Source organism: Dipteris shenzhenensis, chromosome 3 (assembly GCF_047967505.1).
Source record: "Dipteris shenzhenensis isolate YYH24624 ecotype China chromosome 3, Dip_SZ_1.0, whole genome shotgun sequence".
Lineage (NCBI taxonomy): Eukaryota > Viridiplantae > Streptophyta > Polypodiopsida > Gleicheniales > Dipteridaceae > Dipteris > Dipteris shenzhenensis.
Genome location: NC_141598.1, coordinates 12331218 through 12337640, shown reverse-complemented (window position 1 = coordinate 12337640; position 6423 = coordinate 12331218).

Sequence of the window (6423 nt, the reverse complement as noted above, 5' to 3'; positions counted from 1 at the left end):
CAACTGGGTTTATGAGACAACGACACAAGGGAATTCGAGGAGGTGGAATTTCTTTAGTTACTGTAAGAAGCTCTAAAATATCTGCACCTGAAGGTCTCTCAACACACTCTGGAATGATATCCTCCACATCATCTTTAACTCCTACTTTGTTGGATGGTTCATCTATAGTTTTATACTTGTTGTCCTCAGGATCCTCAATATCATCTTCAATGTCAACTTGCTCAAGCTCCTTCAGTTCATTCTTGACCTCTGACTCTTGCTTCTTCCTTTTGCCACCTTTCCTTGTGATAGGACTAGACACATCACGTTTCTTTCTCTACACATTTGAAGAACTCAATTACAAGATTTGCAAAAATGCAAAGGTGAAATGCAACTAGAAAAAGAAAAAGAATCCAAACTTACTGGAGGCATTTGTTGCACAACTTTCAATAAGCTCACCTGCACAAGAAGAAAAACAAATAAATGACATAGTGAAACCATCTTTGAAATGATTAAATGAAAAATGACAGAGTGTAACCATCTGAAAAATGACAGAGTGAAGGCACGGGAGAAATTTAGCTGAACAGAAGAAAGCATGGAAATTCAGACTGATTCCCAAAAAAGAAGCGTAAGGAAGCCAAGGCTATGGTGAGTGGAGAAGCGTAAGGAAGCCACAACAACAGAAGCGTAAGGAAGTGAGTGGAGAAGCGAAAAAAGAGAGACAAGAAGGACTAGCGTTGGCGAAAAAAGAACTAGCGTTGATTAATTTCTTTGCGTTGTTGATTAGCTTGGACAGAGAGACAGGTGAAAAGGAGCCTTGGTGGTTAGCGTGGATGGAGAGATAGGTGGAAGCGAGCCTTGGAGGGAGAGGGAAGGAGAGAGACAGGAAGGACGAGTGATGAAGGGAGCATGGAGAGAGAGGAAGGACCGAGTGATGAAGGGAGCATGGAGGAAGAGGAAGGACGAGTGATGAAGGGAGTATGGAGGGAGAGAGAGGAAGGACTGAGTGATGAAGAGGAAGAGGAAGGACTGAGTGAACACTAGTGAACACTAGTGAACACTAGTTTCGCTGGCGAAACTAGTTTCGCTGGCGAAACTAGTTTCGCCAGTGAAACTAGTGAACGAAGGGATTTATGAGACTTTGCACAGGACAAACGAGCGACAAGGGAGACTGGCTCGCCCACTCCCCCCCCCCAAAAACTATCAAGACTTTATAAAAACGTGGGAATAAGTCCGTGCAAGCTCAGAATTACTAGAGTCGAAGTGGCTGCCCGTCCTGATATCTTGAACGCTGGCGATGGATAGGCAGGGGTGAGTCACATGTTCAAGCAAGGCCATCTTCTCTCAGCGAACATTCCGACAAAACGTGACGAAGGTCAAAATGAAGGCGCAACTCAAGATCTGAGGCCAACGCGCGAACTATTCACAAATAACGGATATCGCCCCAAGCTCCAACGCGCGCAGATTGCACGTTACAGAACCGGGAGAGACGCCACAAAATGCCTGGATTTAGCCTTCTTTTTTCGAAAATCTGCCTGCAGCTTCTCTCATCACACAACTGCCAACTAGGTTCCTGCGGCGCGACGCCTGTTTCAGCCGGGAGGCCCAAAAAATGGCCTATCCTGTCAAGTACTGGAGTTCTTCCAGCAATCTCGTGCAAATCCACACGGCTGGCACAGTTCCTAACTCCTCCTGCTCCAACAAAAGGATCTTCAACAGAAGGATCTTCTCAAGGATTTCGTTCCAGCAATCTGAAAATGAAAGGATCCTCGCAACGTTCCAGCCCACTTTCCAAAAGCGTCAGACCAGCCTCCTTCACCCAAAACTCTTCGGGGAGCGCAGCACGCCGAGAAATCCTAAATGCCGGGGAAGCAAAACCAAGGCACGTGGTCCGGATAAAGGAAATGCCAAATGCTCACAGAGGAGGTCCTAAAGAAACCGAAATCGAAGGGGTGGAGGCGAAGAAATCAGAACCTGGAGAGCAGAGGAGGCATCGATGGGGAGGCATCGATTTTATAAACTATCGCCCAAACTGAGTTTGAGAGCGTGAACCTGTTGAATCTGTTGAGGATCATGAACCCGAAGTTCAAGTGCAGGTTGGGGCACATGAGCCAGAATGGAATGAAACTCTTATGCCGTTTGGGTTATGTGCCGCATTTGAGTTTCTCTGATTTTGAATTTTGTGAGCATTGTCTCTATGGGAAGCAGACTAAATCAGCCCATAAAAGAAGGGGAAAGAAAGAGTTTGAAAAGCTTGATTTAGTGCATTCAGATGTATGCGGTCCCATTCCTACACGGTCATTAGGTGGGGCTAATTACTATGTGACATTCATTGATGATGCAACTAGGAAAGTGTGGGCTTATGCTATAGCTCGAAAGAGTGATGTGCTCCAGGTATTTCATAAATGGCTGGCCTTGGTTGAGAATCAGTTAGGTAGAACGCTTAAATGCCTACGGACTGAAAATGGTGGAGAGTATCTCTCTCATGACTTTCAGCATTTCTGTGATACACGTGGGATTAAGAGGGAGCTCACATCCCCTCGTACTCCATAGCAAAATCCAGTTGCAGAAAAGATGAACCGTACCATTCAAGAAAGGTTGCAATGCATGCTTTCCAATGCAAGTCTTTCTGGTGGTTTTTGGGCTGAGGCAATGAAGACTGCAGTGCATGTGATCAATAGATCACCTAGTAAGAGTTTGGATGGTGGTATTCCTAAAGAGGCATGGAGTGGCAAGAAGCCCTCTTACTCTCATTTGCGCATATTTGGGTGTGAGGCATATGCACATGTGCCAAAAGAGCTTCGAAAGAAGCTAGATCCTAAGTCTAGGAAATGCATCTTTCTAGGTTATGGTGAAAGTGGAGAGATGGGCTATCGTCTCTGGGATCCAGAAGCAAAGAAGATGATACGCAGCCATGATGTAGTCTTCAATGAGAAGAAGATGCATAAGTCACCCATGAGGGATGTGGAAATGAGGAGAATCACTTTCCAGGATGTGAATCCACTTGCATATGTTGATAGACAGCAAGCTGTCCATGCACCAAATGTGCAAGAAATGGTGCCACCAAGTACTCCCACAAATATACAATCAAGGGTAGATGATGGATCATCTATTGGTGGAAATGATGAGCCAAATGTGGCTGATATGCAAGTGGGACAGCAAGCTGAAATGCCCTTGAGAAGATCATCTAGAGTGCCTAGACCGCCTGATAGGTTTGTTGCAGGGGTAGACTATGTGATGCTTACTGATTGCGGGGAGCCTTCTTGCTATAGAGAGGCTATGATGCGTGAGGATCAACGCAAGTGGGAGTATGCTATGCAATCAGAGACAATCAGAGATGAGTTCACTTATGAAGAATAAGACTTGGGACTTGGTTTCTTTGCCACATGGAAAGAAAGCATTGCCATGTAAATGGGTCTACAAAATGAAGGTCACAGGTGATGATGTGCCTAGGTACAAGGCCCGTTTGGTTGCTAAAGGGTTCAAGCAAGAGAAGGGTGTGGACTTTGATGAGATATTCTCTCCAGTTGTGAAGATGACCACACTTAGATGCATGCTTGGACTAGTGGCAATAGAGGATATGGAGCTTATGCAAATGGATGTCAAGACAGCTTTCTTGCATGGGGATTTGCATGAGGAAATTTACATGGTGCAGCCGAAAGGCTTTAAAGAAAAGGGCAAAGAGCATTTAGTTTGCAAACTGAAGAAGAGTCTCTATGGTCTTAAGCAAGCACCTAGAGAATGGTATCAAAAGTTTGATGCTTTCATTCGGTCCCAGGGTTTCAGAAGGAGTGAAATTGATCACTGCCTCTACACTAAAAGGGCTAAGGATAATAGCCTGATAATCTTGGCACTATATGTGGATGATATGCTATTGGCTAGCAAGAATACTTATGAGCTAGATGCATTAAAGGCCAAGTTGCATGAGGCCTTTGATATGAAGGATTTGGGACTTGCAGGTCATATTCTTGGTATGCGCATCACGCATGATCGGAGTAGGAAACTCCTTTGGCTTTCACAAAAAGAGTATGTTACAAAAGTATTGCAGCGTTTCAATATGGAGGGGGGGAAGGCAGTGAGTACTCCATTGCCTCCATATGTGAAACTGAGTCATACAGATAGTCCCAAATCAGAAGAGGAGAGGGCCATGATGGCTAAGGCTCCTTATGCATCAGCGGTTGGGAGTCTTATGTATGCTATGATAGCTACTAGACCAGACATTGCATTTGCAGTGGGAGTTGTTAGCCGGTATATGGCTAATCCAGGAAAGAGGCATTGGGAGGCAGTTAAGTGCATCATGAGGTACATGAAGGGTACCAAGGAGATGTGCATTTGCTTTGGTAGAGGAGACATGCGTGTACTTGGGTACACAGATTTAGACTATGCAGGGCATGTGGATAGTAGGAGATCCACTTTTGGTTATGTGTTCACCTTTGCAGGTGGTGCAGTGTCGTGGATGTCTCGCGCACAGAAGTGCGTTGCTTTGTCTACCACAGAGGCTGAGTATGTTGCAGCCAGAGAGTTGCAGCCAGAGAGGGTTGCAAGGAGGCTATATGGCTTGATCGGCTAGTGGGAGATTTGGGGATTCATACAGGTGTACCGACATTGCATAGTGATTCCATGAGTGCTATTCAGCTAGCACGGAATCCGGTCTTTCATGCAAAGACCAAACACATTGAGGTCAGGTACCATTTCATCAGGGAGGTACTTGAGGACAAGCGCATAGAACTTGTCAAGGTTCATACAGATGATAACCCTGCAGATATGCTGATGAAGAGTCTACCTAGTCAGCGGTTTGAGTATTGTCGTGTATTGATGGGCATTGGATAGTATGCTCACTGGTTGTTCTCCCTTAAAGGCACATTGTCCTTTAAGTGGGAGGTTGTGGGGGTTAAAGGTCACTGTGCCTTTACCCCGGTTATGTACAATACTCAAACACATATATAAATGAATGAAAAAGAAGATTAGGGTCGTTTTGCACCCACAAAACTTGTGTGGCTCTCTATCTCTCTCTCTCCTTCTTCCGTTCTTGCTTCCGTTGAGAGCACTCTCAGGTCACTCATCAAAACTATAATTACATCATCTCCATATAGATGTAAAGAAGTTGCATACATCATTCAGTCACCTTCAATCATCAAATAGGCTACATAATTATAGTCAATGAAGCTCATCATCCAAGCATATACATAGTCAAACATAGTCAAAATTGGACACCAACCCAAAGATTCAACTTGAATCGATGCTAGAAGACATGATATGAGCATATGATCAAAATAAAAGGTAAAGAATGAATAATAAGGAAACTTTAGACCACTTCGCCCCTTCAGAATTTTGACTATTGATCTCGATTTTGATTGTTTCCCCCAAATTGAGCTATCAGAAACTGTGGGCCAAAATTGGAGAGCTCTGGAGTAGCAATCAAGGGGCTTTTGTAGTGTAATGAAGGCTCTTTGTGAGGAAAGTATCCAGCGTAGAGGAGAGGTGAAATGTCACGCGGCTATACCTGGGAGAATTTCTTCAATGGTCAATGATGATGATGAGACTCCAAAGAAGTAGATGCTATTTGAAGTTACTGATCGTCAAATTTCTCCCTCTCCCCCTACTCCAACTAATTGTTAGTGTGGGGTTGTGAAGTCTCACGAGGATAATGAGAACATGTGTGTTGATGCTAATAAGAAGCAGCTATCCACCGAGCAGCTGGGCATCTCAACCTCGAGCTACAATATGCAGATGACTGTGAAGAAGCAGTTGGAGAAGAAGAGGAGGAGGCAGCGCAAGCAGCTGCAGCATGAATTGACCACAGCCATGCAGCCAACTCCACCTTTCTTTAGATTCTCCTCATCTAGCTATAGTAGTTCAAAGTGGTCTCCGATAGGCAACATAAGAAAGCTTCGCTATTGCCGCTCCTGGCTCTTGCGCCCCATCATCCGAGCTCCACTATATGATGTGGAGGGAGGGTAGTATGGCTCTGATACCAATTGTTGGAGCATAATTGCAATCATGGTAGAGGCAAATAGTACACGAGATAGAAGCAAAGGCAAGAGCATTGTATTCATGAATAGAGGGCCATTATATAGGCACCATGTTATATCTAGTGTACATCATATGTGATGTCACAACAGAAGCCACCAAGATCCTATAATCAAGCCACGACCTCCATGAATCTCTCAATCACACACCACACACCTAGATTCACTCAATCACACCTACTAACACCTAACTAGGCACACATACACACATATATGTTCACACACTCACTCATGTGATCACACTCACAACCATAGACCTTATGCGTCTTTCTTGCTTTGAACGCCGTTCCCACGGTGGTCTTTCAAGGTGAGAATATGATCCCATTACATCAATTTGTCCTTCATCCACATCATGCGGGATCATCCGGTGCCACTACACGTACTTTCCAGGTAAGAACATGCTTCCTCTCTTTCC